Source organism: Canis lupus, chromosome 15 (assembly GCF_011100685.1).
Source record: "Canis lupus familiaris isolate Mischka breed German Shepherd chromosome 15, alternate assembly UU_Cfam_GSD_1.0, whole genome shotgun sequence".
NCBI lineage: Eukaryota > Metazoa > Chordata > Mammalia > Carnivora > Canidae > Canis > Canis lupus.
Genome location: NC_049236.1, coordinates 27515495 through 27538471, shown reverse-complemented (window position 1 = coordinate 27538471; position 22977 = coordinate 27515495). Strand labels below are relative to the sequence as shown.

The 22977-nt window shown below is 36.5% G+C and overlaps 1 long non-coding RNA gene across 1 annotated transcript; it reads right to left on the bottom strand.

The window, feature by feature from the left end:
- Positions 1-2027: 2027 nt before the first annotated feature.
- On the bottom strand, positions 2028-17938 carry LOC119877033. The gene is made up of 5 exons (XR_005370439.1): positions 17866-17938; positions 13654-13773; positions 12977-13107; positions 8133-8250; positions 2028-3452 (listed from the first exon to the last, which is right to left on the bottom strand). It is a non-coding gene; the product is annotated as an uncharacterized LOC119877033 (long non-coding RNA).
- Between the last annotated feature and the right edge of the window lie 5039 nt (positions 17939-22977).

The following is a 22977-nucleotide window of genomic DNA, read 5'->3' as shown; positions in this document are numbered from 1 at the left end:
GCCTTGCTGGATAAAGTATTCTTGGTTGCATGTTCTTTTCATTTAGGACCCTGAATATATCCTGCCAGCCCTTTCTGGCCTGCCAGGTCTCTGTGGAGAGGTCTGCTGTTACCCTAATACTCCTCCCCATAAAAGTCAGGGATTTCTTGTCTCTTGCTGCTTTAAGGATCTTCTCCTTATCTTTGGAATTTGCAAGCTTCACAATTAAATGTCGAGGTGTTGAACGGTTTTTATTGATTTTAGGGGGGGATCTCTCTATTTCCTGGATCTGAATGCCTGTTTCCCTTCCCAGATTAGGAAAGTTTTCAGCTAGAATTTGTTCAAATACATATTCTGGCCCTCTGTCCCTTTCGGCGCCCTCGGGAACCCCAATTAAACGTAGGTTTTTCTTCCTCAGGCTGTCGTTTATTTCCCTTAATCTATCTTCATGGTCTTTTAATTGTTTGTCTCTTTTTTCCTCAGTTTCCCTCTTTGCTGTCAACTTGTCTTCTAGGTCACTCACTCGTTCTTCCACCTCGTTAACCCTCGTCGTTAGGACTTCTAGTTTGGATTGCATCTCATTCAATTGGTTTTTAATTTCTAATATCCCACTTTCTGTAGTGAAAAGAATAACCAAAAAAAGATTCACAAGGAAAAATAGAACTTGAACAACATCACAAACCACTATACTGAATAGATATTTATAGAACATTCCATCCAATAAAATATACAACCTCTTTAAAATTGCATAAGGAACATTCTCCAGATTATGCAAAACAAATCTCAATTTAAAACTGTAGAAATTAAACAAAGTATATATATGGCCATAATAGAATGATGTTAGAAATCAGTAACAGAGGAAAATTTATAAAGTCACAAATATGTGGAAATTAGACTAACCCACTCTTAAATAACAAATAGGTACAAGAAGAAATCACAAGGGAAATTAGAAGATATTTTGAGATGACTTAAAATGAAAATAAAACATACACAAATATATGGAGTACAGCTAAGGCGGTGCTTAGAGAAAAAAATGTAGCTAGATACCTTTTTAAAAAGAAGATGGGGATCCTTGGGTGGCTCAGCGGTTTAGCGCCACCTTCAGCTCAGGGCGTGATCCTGGAGTCCCAGGATCGAGTCCCACCTCGGGCTCCCTGCATGGAGCGTGCCTCTCCTTCTGCCTGTGTCTCTGCCTCTCTCTGTGTGTGTGTAAATAAATAAAATGAATAAATAAATAAAATCTTAAAAAAAAAAACAGAGAAGAAGAAGATCAGTGTTATTCCTAAGAGTAAGAGCAGGGTGGCAGAGTAAACAAATCGAAGAGTGACAAATTAAGAAATGAGTTAGGTCATAGATTGTGGGATGTTGTAAGCAGTTTAAAGTTTATTCTAACTGTGATAGAAGCCGTTGAAGAGTGTAAAGCAGGCTGGAGGTGGAGGACGATAAGGCAAATGATAGGTCATGTTTGGTGGGATATGACCAATTTACATGACTTAAAAGTTACTCCAGTGACTTAGTAGATATAGGTTGAGAGTAGAAATAGAGACCAGTTGTGATGGTATTGTAGAAGCCAAAGTGAAAAATTAGAGTAATTATAGGTAAGTGGCAGAAAGACCAGTAGTCAGAACTGGCATACTTACTGATGTGTTAGATTAGGGATGTTAAGAAAGGGATAATGATTCCTAGGTTTGGGACCAGAGCGCACTGTCAAATTGAGTGAAAAAATTGAGGGGAGAGTTTTGGAAAGAACAGTAAGATGTCTAGAATTATTCCAGTAGAGGTATCAATTAGGAGGTTAATTTAGTAGTCCGAGTGACACATGATGATGGTTAAGTCCAGAATGTAGAGTGGTGTCAAAATTCTGGAAGTCACATAATCAGAGAAAGAGAAAAAATATTTTTAATGCTGACTAAGGGATCCCTGGGTGGAGCAGTGGTTTGGTGCCTGCCTTTGGCCCAGGGCGCGATCCTGGGGACCCGGGGTCGAATCCCACGTCGGGCTCCCTGCATGGAGCCTGCTTCTCCCTCTGCCTATGTCTCTGCCTCTCTCTCTCTCTCTGTGGGTGGCTATCATAAAAAAATTTTTAAAAAATGCTGACTAAATTCTTGGATAAGGAAAAATCTATTTTTGTAACTTATATTCATGAAAGTGAAGTGGACTGGAAATTGTCTCCCTAGATGGTTAAATCCCTGGGAGAAAAGCACTGTGAGTTGTTTATTTCTGTGACTTTTGTGTTCAATATAGAACACATGAAATAGTAAGTTTTAAAAAGTCATTGTTGAATAACTTAAATGAACACAAGGCTATAAATTCATATTTATTATGATTGCCAAAAGGGGATTTCTTTGCATATTTTTTATATAATTTCATGTGCAATTCAATGTAGAAAAAGTGTTTTATAATAACCTTTCAATGTTTTTCTGCATTGAAATTTAAGATAGGAAACTTACAGTCTGCAAGAAAACCAGAATATTTATATTCATCAGCCAGAAACATCATAGTTGACAGTCATATATTTTGCTTCCTCCCTTTTACTGTCTTCTAAGAGTGACTGACCCCCATAAACTCTAGAGTGCTAATAATCATGTGACTATTTCCCTTCCATGCTGTTTAGGAGATACAGTAGGAGATACAGTAGACAGAAAACTCACAGGATTCATAGTTACAATAGTTGAATAGTGTTTTCTGCTGTAATCCATGTCTAATGAATTTTAATAATAAGAATGTTAAAGTATAAAGGCAAATCTACTTGTAGGAGAGAAAAACTTTTAAAAAACTAAAATATGTATTAAGAACAAGGAAGTTCACTTGAGGTTGTAGCTTCTTCCTCTGGAAACACAACAATGTGCTTGAAAAATTCTTTTCAACGTGCTTTTCAGTACATTGTTTTGATTTGTAAATAAAAGCCAAGGAGGAAACCTCAAGTCAAATCTGATTTTCCCAGAATAATCAGATATCATTCATTGTCTGAAAAATAATACCCATGTAAAACATCTACAAAGCTGAGGCTAAAGTAACTATTATATTTGTTACTTTTTAAAGTGAATGCCTAGACAAATGTAGTAGGTTATCAAAATAGGACCTGTGAGTCTGTTAAAACCCCTGGGAAAGGAAAAACTTGGAACAAATTGGTATTTTTTTTAATCTCAGGATTTCTGTAATAGAGACAAACATTCTGATTTTTTTTTTAAGATGTATAACACCAAGCTGAATATGCACTCTGAGCTCATGCAGTCAAATTTTAACTGGATTCTTTGTGTCCCTCAGATGGGGTAACAGCTCACATTTACTATTTACTATGTTGTAAATAGCTAGGCAGCTCTGCATCTTGTTGCATTTCTTCTACAGATCCTTGATTGATGAATCTTATCATCCCCATTTCACAGATGTATAAATGCAGCCTGAGAGGTTAACTATCATGCACATGGTCACAGGGTGAGATGAGGCCAGAATTCCTATGCAAGTCTGTCTGCCTGATTGGAAAAAAAAAAAAAAATGCTCTTTTTGTTACTTGGCACTATCTTAAAATATTTTTAACCTTGATCGAAGGCTTATTATGTTATCTTAGCAACAATAAGAACTGAATTTTATTCTAGAATTCATTACTCTTCCCAGATCTTCAACATCCACCCCTTTACCACTCTAGGCAGATGAGCAAGGATCAATCTCACTCTAGGCTCAGACGGAGATCAAATCCTTCTCTCAACTTCCCTCTACATCATCTCAAATTACCTGACATCTCCCAGCAATCCCTCTTTCTTAGTTTTCTTATACCCAACTTATCTACCACTCACGTGTGAGGGCTGTCCCTGAAGTCAGAATGACATCTCTGTCCCTAAGACCAACATCCCATATCATTTGTCATGTTGCTTACATTTGAATTCTTCCAGAAGAAGATCCTGAGACAAATTTGGATTTAAGGACACAAAAAAGGTTCATTTTGTAGAAGATTGCAGGAAATGCTACTAGGAAAGTGATGAAAGAGAAGACAGGAAATAAAATGTTCTTATCATGCAAGGGTCTCCTGAGAATAAGTTCAAGTTAATGATGCCAGGAAAGTGCCACAGCCAGTTTAGAAGATGTACCTCAGTTATCTTGCTCAAGGTGCAAGGGAGCAGAGTACTTGCACACTAAGGTCACAGTCATTGGTTGAGGGCTACTGGGGTTGGCAGGAAATTCTCTGATAAGATTGGCCTGTCATGTGAGCAAGCAGGTTTAAGTTCTCAGGCAATGTCATGCAGGTTCTGGGAGCTGGAATTTGGGCAGCCATATGCTACTCTGGTTAACGTGAGGGGATACGGGTACACATTCACTTTATCATATTATTTAAAAATATTTATTGTGTTTGCAACCAATGATTTTCTTTACATAAAAACCTTTTGTGTCCCTTCCTACTTTTCTAGTCATTCCTTTATTTTTGTATCTATATTCTTTTTTTTATTCCTACCACTTTATATAAACACTTAAATATTAACCACTTAAATATTTCCTAAGAATCTGTTCATGATTCCTCTCATTTCGACTCCTACCTGTGGCAATCTCATGGTTCTATTATATCCGTGCAGATGATTCTCACATTCATAACTCAAATCCAATCTTGTTTCCCCTGTCCAATGTTCAATATTACACTTTAAACCATCACCTAGAGCTCACCTCCTTCATTTAGCACCTGAGGATATCCAAAACTGACTTTGTAATATTCCTTAGAAATACTTCATATTTTAAAAACTACTCATATCTTCTTTCAAGTCAAATTGTTGAAAAATTCTTAATCATCTTTGACACATCTATTTTTCTTTCCCCAATATTCAGTTAGACTATTCTGCCAATTCTCTCTCTATAATATCTCTTCTCCAGTTCTTCCTCTTCAACTTCCAACAACTACTTCCATTCACAAGGATTTCATTATTCTTGACTTGGTCTACTTTAATAGCCTCCAAGTTCTTTCTTCTTTCTTTCTTTCTTTCTTTCGGTGCTGTATGTGTCTGTTCTTTCGTTCTTTATTTTGCTTTCTTTCTTTTCTTTCTTTCTGTCTTTCTTCTTCTTTCTTTCTTCTTTCTTTCTTTCTTTCTCCTTTCTTTTCTTTCTTTCTTCTTCTTCTTTCTTTCTTTCTTTCTTTCTTTTTTTTCTTTCTTTTGATTTTATTTATTTATTCATGAGAGACACAGAGGGAGAGAGAGACAGAAAACACAGGCAGAGGGAAAAACAGGCTTCCCAGGAGCCCAATGTGGGACTCAATCCCAGATACCAGGATCACATCCTGAGCCGAAGGCAGAGGCTCAACCACTGAGCCCCCAGGCATCCCAGATTCTTCTTTAAAAAACAAAAACAAAACAAACAAAACCTAAAAAACTTCCTTGTCAGCTATTGCTAAATTGTCTTTTTTTGAAGATTTATTTTATTTTAGAAAGAGAGAGCATGAGTGAGGGGAGGAACAGAGAGAGAGAACCTAAAAAAAAAAAAAAAAAAAAAAAACCCACTGGGCATAGAGCCTAATCCAGGGCTTGATCCCATGACCCTAAGATCATGACTTGAGCTGAAATCAAGAGTCAGATGCATAATGGACTGAGCCACCCAGGCACCCTAGGTGCCCATGCTAGGGTTTTCTTACAGTACAGTTCTGATCATGTCATTTACCACTCAAAACTCCAAGAGACTATCTATTCTTGTAGACTCTTGCTCTAATGGAAATAGCATAAGCTTTAAGTCAAACAAAACTAGTCTAAATTCCTATCCCACTACTTACCAACTTTGTGTCTTTGATCAAACTACCATATATTGTAGGCTTTAAGTTCCTCATGTATAATCCAAGCATAATAATACTGTTAATGATGATGGCATATTAAATATGGTCATTTATGACCCAGCCTGTAAACCACCCAGCACTATGTCAGGCACGCTACAGGCACTTGGTAAACTTTAATTAGTTTACTGACAATCTAACAATTCAGTTACATTTTTTTCTCTTGTTTTTCAAGATTCATTAACCTGGCATCAAAAGCCCTTTAGGATTTATAGGATAGAATATAAAAATTGCTGTACAAGTTAAAAACAAATGGATTCAAAAATATATAGATGTTTATTTTTCTAATTATGGGAAGGGCTTAGTAGACATATAAACAAATGGAGGAACAAGACCACCTAATGAATGGTTTGGAGTACATATAATTTTTTAAAAAGCTCTTTATCAAAAATGTCAAGAATGATGTGAAAGATTTTAAAAATAGAGCAGTAATATATGCACTACATATAGGACTAATATATGTACTATATATAGGAAGCAAAAGCTAATGACCTTCCTGAATAAAAGGCTAGTGCAAATTAATAAGACTATACAAACACCACAATAGCAAAATTTACAAAAAACCATGAATTGGTAATTCACAATACTTATTACATATAAATACATATTATTATATATGGGCTCATGACCTGAGCCCAAGGTAGATGCTGTAACCAACTGAGCCACCCAGGCACCCCAATAATGACATATTTAAATATATGTATTTTACATATATCAGGTGGCTCAGTTGGCTAAGCATCTTCCTTAGGCTCAGGTCATGATCTCAGGGTCCTGGGATCTAGCCCTCTGTTGGGCTCGAACTTCCTGCTCAGTGGAGAGTCTGCTTCTCCTTCTCCCTCTGCCACTCCCCCTGCTCTCTCTCTCGCTCTCTCTTTCTCTCTCTCTCTCTCTCACCCCCCTAAATAAATAAATAAATAAATAAATAAATAAATAAATAAAATATTAAAAAATAAATCCATCATTCCTATTGGGGGCATTTTTGTCCTCCAAGGGACATTCAGCAATGTCAGGAGATTTTTTTGATTGTCACTATTAAGGGGTTATGCTACTAGCATCTAGTGGATAGAGACCAAGGATGCAGGTAAACATCTTGCAGTGTATAGGCAAGCCTCCTTCACCAGAGGGAATTGTTTAATTCAAATGGCAATAGTGCTGCTTTTGAGAACCCTGAGTTAAATGATAATTTAAGTGATTTTATTTTCACAGGAAAGAAACACATTTTTATTTCTTAATTCTTAGTAAATTTTTCTGAGGGAGAAAGACTCTATAGATATGAATATTGTCAGGCTTTGAAAAAGATTATTCTCTGAATAGCTAACCAGCCATTAAGAAATTTCCCACTGGAAGTTCTGACCTCTGCTATGAGTTCCAGGTTGCAAACGTTACTCTCCTCACAAATACATTTGCATTCAGTTAGAGAAATATTTCATTTGCCTCATCATCTTGCCTATGACATTATTTTATATTTATATTTCTAGAGTGATATGTAGACTTTAAAAGGAAATTGGTTTTACATCTAAGGGATCAACAGAGCAACGATTTTGTACTGAAAACGATTTGAACGCCGGAATTCTTGTCAAATATTCTTGTAAAAATTATTCTACCTGAAAATTACCTCAGTTATTTGACTGTGAGGAAAGATATAATGTAAGATGAATAAAAATACACACATACACACCTTTGTGCAATCTACACAAAGAATCAGAGTCACAGTATTAATTTAACATATCATAAACACCATTCCCCCAGATTTGGGGAAGAACTCATAAAAATGTGGAGAAATATATGTATGCATTGTTTTTTTAAAAAAGTAACCTGAGAATATAATAAAACCTTATTTTAAACCAATGGTTTTTTTAACAAACTTGCAGTGTAAAAAAATCTCCTGTTGTCTTGATTCTAAGGAATGAACACTGATTCATAGGAACAGTGCCTGTGGGCAGCAAGAAAACAGTGGGAGCAAAATCAGAAGGGAGCAAAATCAGAAGTGCAATAGTGATGCCCTTGCTTCTTTTCTCTGGTAATAGTTAACAGTTTAACAGCACTAGCTAACCCCCTTCTTTAACAGCATTAACTAACCATATGGCAAAGTGATAATCAAATGGAAAGATACCAGCAACAATAAATTCCAAGAAATTCGCAATACAATATGAACTACCTGGGGACAGGTGGATGGCTCATTTGGTTAGGCATCCGACCCTTGATCTCAGCTCCGGTCTTGATCTCAGGATCCTGAGTTCAAGCCCTGCTTTGGGCTCCATCCTGGGTGTGGAGCCTACATTAAAAAAAAAAAAAAAAAAAAAAAAAAAAAAAAAAACACACACAATAAAACAACATAAAAGTGAACTACCTGAGTTCTCTCAGGAAGAAAAGGGAAGATTTGATGATGGATCAGTTGGAGTCCCAATGGAGATGGTGTCAATTATTTGCTTCAAGTCCAGCAGAGAAGCAAAGCAACCTGAAAGATACTTGGGAAAACAGAATGTTAGAGGAAAAAGAGAAGTTTGACTACTTCAAGCCTCCTATCAAATGCCCTAGGCAGTGGTGAAGTGTAAAATTCTACTTCATCCAAAAAACATAGTTAGAAAAGGATGATAAATAGCAAAATTATATACATAGGGACAGTTTCTTATGAATGTATATGAAGTTAAGAAAGTATGTGGTGGGAGATATCAAAAAATCTTTTTGGAAGCTAAGAAAAGTAAATGCTAGTACCTGGATAGAAAGCAAATCAAATAATCACTGACTCTCTTTAAATGAAATTTCAAAAGCATCTTTTCTGAAATATAAGCTGTTAAACTGATGATTATTTTACTGACAAGCATCCAGTTTAGTTTTATGTGGACACCATGGAGTCATAGTCAAGAGAAATTTACTAAGTCTATTTCTTTTTTTTTAAAGATTTCATTTACTTATTTGAGAGAGAGAGAGAGCTAGAGAGAGAACATGAACATGGGGAAGGCCTCAAACTATACTGGCAGCTACTTTATTCCTCAATACCAGGCATCCATAGGATGGCCAGTGTCTTTTACAAATATCCTTGATTAAAGCATAATAAGTATAAATTTTATTATATCTTTATCCTTGATGTCTTTTTAATATTTTATATGATGATTTAAAAAGAAGATAAAGGTATAGTATGTTCACTAGGGATAGTCCTTAAGGAGAAAATGAAAGCAGGAAAAAGGAACATTAGGGCCCAGAGGTAAGGGAGGATTGGAATGTTTGACTGGGTTAAGAAGTTAAGGTGGAGGAGGTGAGAGAGTAAGTGACATGGGCAAGCATAGTTGTTTTGTTTGAAGAAACAGCAGGTACACAGGCTCTGCTGTGAGAGAATATCTGAAATATTTGAGGAAGAGCAAAGGGAGTCAGTGTGGGAAGAGGAGAGGGAACCAGGTAGAGAGTGATAGAAGTTGTTAAAGAAATCAAGTAGGGCCTATAAACCTCATAGGAATGTAGACTTTTATTTTTTTAAAGATTTATTTATTTATTTATTTAAAGATTTATTTATTTATTTATTTATTTATTTATTTATTTATTTGAGAGAGGGGTTGAGGAGGCGTAGAGGGAGAGGGAGAGAAAGTCTTAAGCAGACCCCATGCTGAGCACAGAGCCCAAGAGGGGCTCTATCTCATGAACCCAGGTCATAACTTGAGTGAAAACCAAGAGTCAGACACTTAACCAACTACACCATCTGGGCACCCCTAGGCTTTTATTCTTTTTTTTTAGGATTATATTTATTTATTCATGAGAGATACAGAGAGATGCAGAGACATAGGCAGAGGGAGAAGCAGTCTCCCTGCAAGGAGCCTGATGCAGGACTTGATTCCCAGACCGAGGATCACACTCTGAGCCCAAGGCAGATGCTCAACCACTGAGCCAGGCATCCTCATAGACTTTTATTCTTAATGGGTGGAAAATCCGAAGAATTTCAAAAGATGATCTATGTTTCAACAGAGGATCTAACTATGTTTTAAAAGGATAACTCTAATTTCTGTATAGAAACAGACTAGAGTAGTAAAAAGTAGTAAAAAGTAGTAAAAAGTAAAAAGTAAAAAAAAAAAAGTACTAAAAAGTAGTAAAAAACTTTTACTACTGGAAAGTTGCAAAATCCAGATGGATCAGAGTGGAAGTGGGAAGGCCATAAAAAGCAGTGAATTTATGGCTATGTTTTGAGGCAAATAAGATCTTCTTTGGGATACGTGATATAATCAGATAAAGAATGATGGAGTTTCCATATACTGAAATGGACAACTATAGGTAGAACATCTTGACATTGGGAATTTGGGGAGTTGAAGTTGAGGGGCAATGTTGTTTGTGAGGCAGTAGAAGTGGGAACAGTGTTCAGAGGGGAAAAGACCAGGAACTCAGTTTTGAACTCAGTTTTGAACTTGATTAATTTGAGATGCTTTTTAGACATCCAAGGGCAGATATAAAGTAAACAGTTGGATGCTTATGTTTGCAATTCAGGGAAGAGGTGTAGGAGTGGGAAAATAAAAGTTGGGAATAATCTGTATGTAGATATTAGTACACTATGAGACTAGATGAGATAACAAAGGGAGTAAATATAAGTAAAAGAAGATAAATATAAGGAGAAGTTCAAAGATTGAGCCCTGGGATATCCTACTGCCCCAGGAGGAGGAGGCATGGAGGATCAGAACAATGGATTAAGATATAGCTACCAGAAACCTAAGTGTAAACACAAGTAAAAGTAGTGTTCTGAAGAAAAAGTGAAAAAATATAGTATTTTAAGTATTAAAAACTGAGGATAAGTCAAAAAATAAGGTGACCAAGAATTCATCTCTAGGTTAATACAAAAGTCAATGGTGATACTGGTAGTTGCGGTTCTGATGGAGTACTGGGGTTAAAGACCTGAAATGGGTTGAAGAAGAAATGGAAGACGACAAGTTGGCACTGATTAGTTATAGATAAATGTTTTATAGGAATTTTACTATAGGAAAACAGGGCAGCATGTGCCAAAAAAAATGGTGTTGGGAAAATTGGACAGCCACAGGCAGAACACTGAAACTGAACCGTTTTCTTACACCATACACAAAAATAAACTCAAAATGGATGAAAGACCTAAATGTGAGACAGGGTCCCATCAAAATCAAATAGAGGAGCACATAGGAAGCAACCTCTTTGACCTCAGCTGTAGCAACTTCTTGCTAGACATGTCTCCAAAGGGAAGGGAAACAAAAGCAAAAAATGAACTACTGGGACTTCATCAAGATAAAAGGCTTTTGCACAGCAAAGGAAATAGTCAACACATCTCAGAAACAACCTATGGGAGGGGAGAATATATTTGCAAATGTCTTATCAAATAAAGGGTTAGCATCCAAAACTATATAGAACGTATCAAACTCAACACCCAAAAAACAAATCATCCAGTTAAGAAATGGGGAGAAGACATGAATGGAGGTTTCTCTAAAGAAGACATGCAAATGCGCCAACAGACACATGAAAAAATGCTCAACATAACTCAGCATCAGAGAAATACAAATCAAGACCACAAGGAGATACTAGCTCACACCAGTCAGAATGACTCAAATTAACAACTCAGGAAACAGCGGATACTGGCGAGGATTCAGAGAAAGGGGAACCCTCATACACGGTTGGTGGGAATGCAAGATGGTACAGACTCTGGAAAACTGTATGGAAGTTCCTCAAAAACTTAAAAATAGAGCTACCCTACAACCTAACAATTGTACTACTACGTATTTACCCAAAGGATACAAACATGGTGATTTGAAGGGGCACAAGCACCCCAATTTTTATAGCAGCAATGTCCACAACAGCCCGAACTATGGAAATAGCCTAGACGTCCATTGACTGATGAATGGATAAAGAAGATGGGGTGTATATACATATGTATATATAATGGAATATTACTCAGCCATCAAAAATAATGAAATCTCACCATTTGCAATGACATAGATGGAACTGGAGGGTATTATGCTGAGTGAAATAAGTCAATCAGAGAAAGACAAATGAGTGAAATAAGTCAATCAGAGAAAGACAAATATCACATGATTCCATTCATATGTGGGATCTAAGAAGCAAAATAGATGAACATAGGGGAAGGGAGGGAAAAATAAAATAAGACAAAATCAGAGAGAGAGAGAGAGAGAGAGAGAGAAACCATAAGAGACTCTTAACTATAGGATGCAAACTGCATACTGCTGGAGGGGAGGTGTGCAGAAGGAAGGGGTAACTGGGTGATGGGCATTAAAAAGGGCACCTGATGTAATGAGCACTGGGTGTTGTATCTAACTGATGAATCACTAACCTCTACCTCTGAAACTAATAATACACTATATGTTAATGAACTGATTTTAAATTTTAAAAAAGGGAGAAAAGAATGGGAGTAATGTGAGTTTTTTTTTTCTTTTTTGAAAGGAGATATAATAACATATTTGTAAGTTGATGGAAAGCATCAGGTAGAGAAGGAAAAACTGATATGGAAGGGACTGGTTTTAGTGAATACACCATGACATTTAAGCCTAGTAAAAAGGAGATGAGGATGTGAGAATGTATGGGACTCCTTCTGCACCTAACAGCACATAATATCAATTAAGGGCAAGACTAGGGGAGCCGGATCACTGGGTTTGGAATTCCAGTTCTGCCACTGGCTAGCAATGTGACTTAGGCAAGGTATTCTCTTCTCTGGGTCTCATTTTCCTCCCCTCCCAAATGATGATAATAATTTAACCTTCTTCAGAAAACTAGTAGGAGAAGCAAAAGTTATGTTTGTAAAGGCTTAGAAGGCCAAGTGTTTCTCATGATTGTTAAATACATGCATATGTACATATATATTACATGTGTAAATAAATATAACATAAATAAATTCCTACTGAGATTCCACTCATCTGAACTCCTTTTGTTCCTTTGGTCAAAATAATACTCCTGACCATCTGCTAACTGTCCCTACATAACACTTGTGTTAATAAGAATGTCAACTAGGCTCATGAACTACAAAGCATCTGTTAGAATGCAGGCCTGGTACTGGCCTACTACTACTGCATGTTCAATTTTATTATAACTCTAACTCCTCAGCTATAAAAAGAGAGTAAAAGTAAACTGATATCCTGGGAGTTTTGAGTAATAAATGAATAAGGCCTAGAAAGCATTTTTCTCAGTACGTGTAACCTGTATACACTCAGTTAAGGATGGCTTTTAATATTGTTATGTTACCTTTAGTTTCTGGCACCATGGCTGACATGGATATACTGCGAGAAAGAGAGTGGAATCCATTGAAATTAAGCCTCTTTATTTTGCTGGCCTCTCCCATTCTTCTTATCTATAGTTCATGCTGAAAGATAAAACTTCAAAAACATGGTATTCACTGCAGAATGAAAGGATTTAGGTCATAATAACAGCAACAGATTTTTTAAGTCCAAAAATGATCGTTATCAATGACGGATCCTGTAGCGTTTCTGGCAAGTAGGTGGGCAGGCAGGCAGCCAAAAACATTTATTGACAACAAAACTGTATTAAACACTTGGCAATTTTTACATGTTGTGTGGTATAGTGTATACTGATTGAAGCCAAACACCTATAAAGGACTCCAAAATGTGAGAAAAAAATAAGATTCAATAATCAAATGTATGTACATGGAGAGAGGGGGAAACATATTAGGGAAATATGTGCAATGGATGGAAGGTTTATCTTGAATGTCCCTATGTTGAAATCCTAAGCCCCATTGTGATGGTCTTAGAAGGTGGGAGATGATTAGGTTATTAGAGTGAGCCTTCCTGATTGATATTGGTACCCTTATGAAAGAGACCCCAGAAAGCTCCCCTCCCCCTTCTGCCATATTAGCCACGAGGAGAAGAAGACTATTTATGACCAAGAAGCAAGCTTCCCCCTACCCTGACTCCGTTGCCTCCTCGATCTTGGATCTTTAAGCTTCCAGCGCCGTGAGAAATCAATGCTTGTTTAGCACATCCAGTCTATGATACTTTGTTATATGGACTAAGACAATAGAATACCTACAGGGATTACCAAGTCACAGAAAAATAAATGGTCAACAAAGGGCCCTCAACTATGTCTATACAAATAAATACTGCTGGACTATGAGTCATCATAGCCAAAAAAAGGACCAATTGGGCAAGGTCTTTAAGATATACTAGTTGTGCAGCCTGAATGCTTCTATGTTGGGATTAATTTAATTTGACTGATTCTAGGTTACTAGTTTGGGGGAGAAATCCTGGGTTTGCAAGGTTATAGATAATTAGGAAGTAAAAATGAACTCTCTTAGGTAAAAAGGAAACAATTAGAATTTATACTTAGACGCCATCTGAAAAACATTTGCAAGGACTTTTCAGGCCTGATTTTTTTTTTTTTTTTTTAAAGGCATGACACTAACTTGAGAAAAACTAGAAAGAGAATTCAGAATGAGAAATTTAGGCAGTATCTTTTGTTCACTGAATAGAGATAGTAAGTCAAAAGCAATCCTGCAATTATGTACTATAATAAACACCATGTGGAAGCATCTCCATAATAGAGATGTTACAGTTTAACATAATTAAAAACCACTTGCTCTAAGTAGTAAACAAAATTTTTAAAAACATAGAAACATGAGGTGGGATTGTTATAAACTGCAGTTGAATTTGATCTGATAGAGGATAATGAATATCCACATCAGACAAACCTGGTTTTTAGCTGAGCAATATCAGCTATAATGTACATCCAGAAAAACATACTTTGTGCATCAGTAAAATAATTTGAACAATATTTGTCTCTGAGTGTTGTTGCAAAGGTTATAAATCACTCTAAATGGGTCTAGCATAATATTTGGCACATAGGAGATTCTGTGGATATTTGTTTTGTGGAGCAATATTTTAACACAATTCATAGATAACAGGAGAATCTAAAGTGGAAGTCAGCTATCTCCTACAAAGGAAATTAAATTGGAGCAATATTATTTTTACTCTCAGCCTCTGGTGGTCATAGCCTGGTTGTATAACCCAGGTATGACGAAGTGGATGCCCTGTCCCATATTTGAATTTTGAAAGAGTAAAGTCACTTTTAGAAATATCTGCAAAGCACAGTGGTCTTCAGCTGGGTCCTTTTTATAAAGTCTGGAGAAATTTTTGATATCAGGGCTCAGGAAGTGATATCAACAACTAATGGGCAGTGGCCAGAGATGCCACTGAGCATCATACCATTTACCAGAAAACCCCGCAAATCAAAGTTTGGTCCAAAACGTCAACAGTACTTAGGACGAACAGCCCTGGAGTAGCACTGGGGCAGAGTGGGCCGTGCAGTATCACAGCAGTGGGTGTGGGGAGTCAGGGAATGTCTAGCCAACTGACCAGGGCCAGTGTCCTGAGCAGATGGCTTCTGTGGACAGTCTTTCGGCATCTTGAATACGCCTTGACTTCTGGAACTCTTGCCTGATCTCAGACTCCAGTTTTTTAATTCAATTTTGTAAGCTATACAACACACTCTTCCAGTAAATTCCTTAATGCTTAAGTTAACTAATTTTCATGTTAGCCATCAATTAGCCATCTAATTAGCAGAGACGGTCCCTCAAAAGCATTTGTTATTACTAGTATTATCATTATCATCATCTTGAGTAATATAATTAATAATAATTAAATTAATTAGAAGGAGGGTGATCTAAGCTGCTCTTTAACGGTATCAATAGCTACCATTTATTCAGTACTTATAATTGGCTAACGGGTATACGCATGATATTCAATTTATTCCCTGAAGCCACTTTGTAAAGAAAGCATTAATGTCTCTATTTAAGAAATAATAACACTGAGGCAACCCAAAGTCACTCCAGCTAATAGTATCGGGCCCAAGTTTCAGACTGAGATCTTTTTAATTCTAAAGATTTTTTCATGTAACTATAATTATATACATATGTATCCGTATATATGTATACATACAGCTTTTATAGAAGAAAAACAGCCATTTTCCAGAAGAAAGGCTGTATATATACACACACACACACACACACACACACACACACACAAATTATAGACTATGCATCCAGAGCCCAAATTACTGCCTCTTTTCCTCATCTCTCTTTAACTTCCATCCTACATCTCACTCTATTCTGGATTTCTATCCTTAATATTTTATCACACTCTCTTCACAAATCACCAATGGCATTGTTTTCTAGGTATGAAATCCAGCCAATCTGGGTGCTTTCTTCCCAAAATTCCATCATCCCTCTATTGTCAGAATTTCTCTTATATTTTGGTTTCCTTCTCCATCTACCCTTTCTCATTTTAATTAGCAGCTGTTCTAACTCAGTCCAGCTTTTGAAATTTGGTGTTCACATGGTCACTATCTTTGTCTCTTCTTTTTCACACACACACTCTCTAGATAGTCTCATCTGTACTCTATGTCTATAGGGTCCTACCTTATCAACTGAAACCATAATATTCCTTGCCTCCAAGGTGGGGCTAATGTTTATGCTAAAAGTTTTATGGTTCTCCAGCTTAGAATAGCACAATAGGAGGTCCTTAAAATTAAATCATTCCATGCTCCAGTTCACAGGTGGAGGAGAATGGCTTTATTTCCTTGCCTGTATTCTCTTTCCTGTCTGGAGGCAAAAATGGAATATCATTGCTGAGGGATATAAAGCCAGAAAGCCAGCCTAAGTTGTCAGAGAATCCCATTGTGCTGTGATTATAGCTACACAGTGAGAACTACACGCTGGCAGCAAGTAAACCTGGAGAGAGCCAGACAGTCCTACTTGCTGGTCTACAGCAGTTTCTCTGGGACAGCATCACAGTAGGTTAGGGAAGTTCTCTTTCTCCCCACATCCCATCCTGTGATTAGCAATTGTTACTCCACGAATCAAGACAGGTTAGGCTTCTAAAATAACAGTTCAATTTCACATGATTCTACATGCTCAGGTATACACATAGCCGTTTTCCAGAAGAAAAGCTGTATAGTGCCAGCATGGCTAGGCCAGAATGGAAATGTGGTCTCAACCACACAGTGTTCTAGGGATTGATTCTGAGCCCACATCAACAATCCCTATTTTACCCCCCCTTTAAATGAATTCCCCTTCATGAGTACCTGCTGTCAGTATTTGCAAGCTGACCTTTGTCAAGCCTTCTAATTTCATCAAAGGTATTTTAATAATATTGAACTTCAAAAGGAAAAAGGTTAAGCTCTATATTGCTTTCCTTTGAGTAAAGGGGATCTGCTCAAATTATTCCCACTACCAGAAACATAAATGGCTGGCAATTTCTTTTAGAATTTATTTATTTATAGATTTTATTTTTTTATTCATGAGAGACACAGAGAGTGAAGCAGAGACATAGGCGGAGGGAGAAGCAGGCTCCCCACGGAGAGCCCGATGCGGGACTCGATCCCAGGAACCTGGGATCATGACCTGAGCCAAAGGCAGACCCTCAACTACTGAGCCACCCAGGTGCCCATGGCTGGCAGTTTATAAAGTCAGTTTATCTCGCTTGGCAGTTGACCATAATATAAAACACCCTTTTATAGAAAATAGTTCTGCTTAGGGTTTAATAAATAATAGTGAACAGAATGATGATCTTTGACATCTTCCTATAAGCTCTGGCTTTATAAAAGAGGTCTGTGAACAATATACTTAAAATTCCATCTTTATAAATATTTAAATTCATTTTCACCAAATTACTAAAAATAGTTCAAAATATGTTATTTTACATGGATTTCATCTGGATTCTGAGACTATTTGACTAGGGATAAAAAGAAAATGACACGAGTTTAATATCTAGGATGCCTCATGTTGTGAAAAGATGTTATGTTGTAACATTTATAGTTTTATACTTTATCTGAAATACAAATTGGGCATTCAAGATTTACCTGGCATCATGAGACACAGGGCCAAACATAGTCACAACGCAGTATTTTCTATATGTTCACTACTAGAATTATAAGTGCACCACATTTTACCCTTCTTTCATGGAATTATACAAAATACATTTTATCAAAGTTCTTATATTTTTAGGGCATAAACCTATGGCACGGCTACAAATGGTGAGTTCATCTGTGTGTGAACTTACATTTTTTTATGTATTACAATTATATCTTAGTGTATCTGATGGATAATATACTTAGTTTCATACATCACATTATTTGGGCGTCTTTGACACGCTTCCCTTTTGACGGCTGGCTTTGGTGTAGTCACAGGCATTTTGGGGGGATCTGGATAAAGGGAAATTGAGTTGAATTGATAGTTAATTTGGTTCAGCAGTATACTATTATTTGATTTACAGTTGCTTTTGTGTATAATTTACTGCTAGCTGCAGTTAGAATGGCCTCCAGAAAGACTTCTATCACTTATCACAAGGACTCACAAAGGTGCATGTCAGGGGTTATGTGGCAATACAAGTACATCCTATATCTCCTAGCACTGGATTTATGTGGGTACTGGAGAAAAAACAGGTTTGAAATATAAAGAACCAGAATCAGAACTAGTGTGTGAAAAACTCTTCTAGTCATTACACGTGCAAAATATTAAACTGTGGACTTTAGTTGTTTCAAAGCCTTGCCAAAACAGAAGTCCTCTCATCAGGAATATATTCACTTAAGCAGCAAATGTAATTATATGTGCATCCCATTTTTTAAAGGGAATTGTACAAATTGGGACTACTCAGAATTATACTATGTTTGTAGGATAGGTGCAGACTCATCATAGCATTACAAGTCCCAAATACATCAGGAAGTCTCAAGTTTTATGTATAGGGAACATCTAACACATTTTGTCTAGCAGCTTCAGATAAAATGTGTAAAACTGATACCAGTGCAGCAAAGAGCCTGAAGAAACAAATGCTCCAGTGATAAAACTGCTATACATTTGTCAATAATTCAAAGTAACATAGTGTAAGAGTTATTTGTTTTATACAATTCAGTAGCTCAGTGTCACCCAAGATAATCTAAGCATGCATTTTTAGGTGCTCTGGGCAGGCCTTAATTTCAGATTAATTTTTTACATTTTTTTTCAGAACTACTGATTTTGCTAAAATTAAGTATAACAAAGAGAAAGTATTCTAGTGGAAAGCCAGACACTAAATAAATAAATAAATAAATAAATAAATAAATAAATAAATAAATAAATAAATAAATAAATAAAAGAGGCTCCTGGATGGCTTAGTTAAATGTCTACCTTGTGCTCAGCTCATGATACTAGGATCCTAGGATCAAGCCCTGCGTTGGGCTCCCTGCTTAGTGGAGAGCCTGCTTCTCCCTCTCCCTCTGCCTCTCCCCACTGCTCATGTGCTCTCTCTCTCTCTCTCTCAAACAGGCAAAATCTTTAAAAATAAATAAATAAATAAGACCAGCAGAGTTTCAGATGTCAAAGCAATTTTATTACATCAGAGTGGAATTTTAAACTTCTGATGGTTTAAAACAACAAAATTGTTTTCTAAATTCTCAATCTATAAAAATAAAATTTGATTAACTACCTAGAAGAAAGACTAAATTATCTTTATATTGACACTATAGAAAATGATGCTTCAAAGTTGTGGTATATGAGCGATAATAAAAGACTGTGCTAGGATACATTTTTTAAAAGTATAGACAGATGAGTATTCTATAATATTATGTAATAATATACAGTATTAATAAAAAATATATTTTTCTACTTAAATTCTTGAACATTTTTAAATGTTCCAAAATCAATGTAGGCTTCTGAGAAAATAAAGATTATTATCAATCACATTTGTATCCATAACCTAAACAATGAAGGCAAGGTAAATGATCTGCTTATTATGTCACAGTTAAAAGAGGAAAAATTCAGCTGGTGGCATAAGTATCATTTCTCATCCAGACCTCATTATTTTTTTGTCAATCATATTCTTCATAGATTCTGAATAATACTGTCTAAGAGGTATAGCCATCAATTCCAGTATAGTTTTTCAGAAATGACTTGCTTGATTCTCATGTCACAAATGACACATATTTATAGTGGGCAGAATGATGGCCCTGACTCTCTCTTCCAATTGCTTAATCCAAGATCCTTCGCAGGATTCTTCACCCATCTCTTTGCCTTGTCCCTTTACCTGGTCCATTGGAAAATTTCATCAAGTTTACCTTCAGAGTATAATCAGAATCTACTCACTTCTCACCACCCCAAAGCTATCTTCCTGGTCTAATCTGCCATCATCCCTCACCTGGATTATTCCACTGGCTTCCTAATTAGTGAGCCTCCTGCCACCCTGTCTTTCTTTCCTCCTATAAGTCAGGGAGGGTAATTCAGGTTATTCACCCAGGGTAATTCTGTTAAAAGTAAGTCAGGTCATGCCACTCTGGTGTCAATGATTCCAATGCTTTTCCCCCTTACTGTGAATAAAAATCCAAAGTCTTGCCATGATTTATTTACAAGGGCCTGTGTGACCTGAACCCTGCAACTCCCATAAATCTCTGATCTCATCTTCTATTGCTTTAATTTCCTTTACTCCTCTCTAGTCATGGTGCCATTCCAGGAAACACCACTGTCTTGCACAGAGTTATTTCCTTTGCCAGAAATTCTCTTTCCAGTGTGTTTGGCTTCTTTATTTCCTTCAGGACTTTAATCTAAACCCACCTTCTCAGCAAGCACTTCTTTGGTAGTGTCTACATTTTCAGCTCTCAAATACCTCTAACCCTTCCTTGTTTGATTATTCCCCATAGTATTTATCAGTATCAAATGTAGAATATATTGTACTTATTACTATTGTCAGTTTTCTTTACACTCTCACCTGGAATGTAAACTTCATGAAAGCAGGAGATTTTAATGTTTTGTTTGTAACAATATTAGCAGTGTTCACAAAAGTGTCCTGCATGGGGTACCTCTATGGTAAGCATTTAGTTTCTTATTAATCTAAAGTGAACATCTCTGAGTGATTTTTAAAAAGTGGTCTGGCTATGTGACTTGTGTTGTAACTTCTCAATCTACCTTCTAACTTGCAGTACCTTTTAATTATCTTTTAATTAACTTTCTGCTGTGTCTGGTCTTAGCTTCACCATTCTCTGCAGAATTACTGCAGCAGCCTACAAATTGTCTCCCTGCTTCATATTTTGCTACTTTTCACAATGCTCTTTTCCAGATGCATATCTATCCCTACTAAATATACCTCAGTGGTTTTAATTGTATATGCTCACTGTAAGGTTACTAGCTTCCCTCCCATTCAAGGAGGAATATTGGAAAGATGTAAATGAGAATAATGTATGATAGTATGGGATGAACTTAGGTCCACATAGAGTTACTGAAAAAGGCAATTATTTATAAATTTGATACTTTAGTTTTTGTTAATACAAAACGTTTATGACATACATCATAACTCATGGCAAGTTACAAATGTCTAGAGAAAATGACATGGAGAACTGGGGTTTAATATATAAAAGGAAAGCTTTCTATTGCTTCTCTTGTTGTGGAATTGAACAACTTGAATCATTTGTTTTCCATTCATGATGTTTGGACCAGCTGTGAGAGTGAGGGGTGTAACCCATCGTCTTGGATCAACTTAAAAGTAATTAACTTTTTGAAATAACTTCAATCTTGATTTCATTTGAACTAGCTAAGCAATGCAGGTGATTCATATACTCAACTGATTATGTGGTTTATACCTAATCCCTTTTAAATTCCTCAAATTGAAATTTTCATGTATGGGAATGCTACATAATCTCTTAATTTTGTATGGTAAAAATTCCAAAGCTAAAGCCTAGGCTATGTCTATTTTGAATATTTAGGTGTATCTGGGCCATTTATAAGTAACTATGTATAACTATTTATAAGTTTCTTGGCAGGGATTTTATTTGCCTGTCAACATCGTGAGCTCAGCAAAAAATGCAAAGAACGAGTGCTTTGAGACTTGAATGAAAGATAGTGCCAAGGTCTTGACAGTGTAAGATGCCTATTTTGCAGATAAACTCCAGAGTTGGAAACAGTCATTTTTCTCATGTCAGTATAGAGAATATAGCATAAGTGAGGAACTTCTGCATTACTGTGGACTAGAAGGGGAAAATAAACTGATAAAGACAAGAGAGCAGACACTGGGCAATAATTAATTGTCTTTAGAAAAAACTCCCGTTGGGCAGCCCTGGTGGCTCAGCAGTTTAGCACCGCCTTCAGCCTAGGGTATGATCCCGGAGACCCGGGATCGAGTCCCATGTCGGGTTCCCTGCATGGAGCCTGCTTCTCCCTCTGCCTGTGTCTCTGCCTCTCTCTCTCTCTCTGTTATGAATAAAAAAAAATCTAAAAAAAAAAATAGAAAAAAACTCCCCTTTATTCCAGAAAAGGCCTCTCCCCTTTTTGGTGGGAACAGACTTCCTCCACTCCATTCTGAGGTAGTTTTGGGACATTTTCATCATGGAAATCCAATCCATTATCACGGGGATGGACACAGACTTAGGTCAGGCAAATCAGCATATTTACCCAATGGATTTTTGTAATTAAAGAAAAAAGAGTCAGTTTCTGATGGTGAAATGAACGAGATCCCAGAGCTGCCAGGTCTAAGCCACCAATATCTTAGAGCTTTGATAGGATAAAGCCAACCCACAGAGGAAAAAAAAAAAAAAAAAAAAAAAAGAAGAAGAAGAAAAAAAGAAAAAAAAGAAAAAGGAGGAGGAAATGTGAAAAAGAAAAACTGGGTTATGGTGGCATTAGGGTTCTGTAATTGTTTTAGTTGTTAGCATAGTCTCTGACTTTCCTGTTCTGGGTTTCTTAAGCATGCTAGTGACCTTTCCTTTTTTTTTTTTTTTTTCTGAGCTGATTTTAATGGAGTTTCTGATGCTTTTACCAATAGAATTCTAACCACCACAAGGTCTAACTAACATTAGACCTTGTATGGAGAGGCTGTATGGATTGTATGGAGATTGTATGGAGACAGAAAGACTAGAACACAAATCAAAATAGATGAAGAGAGCTCATAATAGGCAGAATTTCAGTATACAGGTCTTTAGATGTGTTGCCATATAGTTTTGATGACCCACATTTACTTTATTTTATTGTCAATGCATTCATAAAATTTGCAGATTTTGAGAACCCTGAGTATATATATATTCTTTCTGGATCTTTGGAGGCATAGTATTGGTAATTACTACTAAGAATAACAACTTAAGTTAAAATTTCTTTTATATATGGAGGTAGAGGTGAAGGGAATTTTACCAGCTAGGACAAATGTGAGATGAAAGAATCTCACAGCTGGTGGGAATTCTTTCTTTTTTTTTTTTTTGTTAATATTATTTTATTGAGAGAG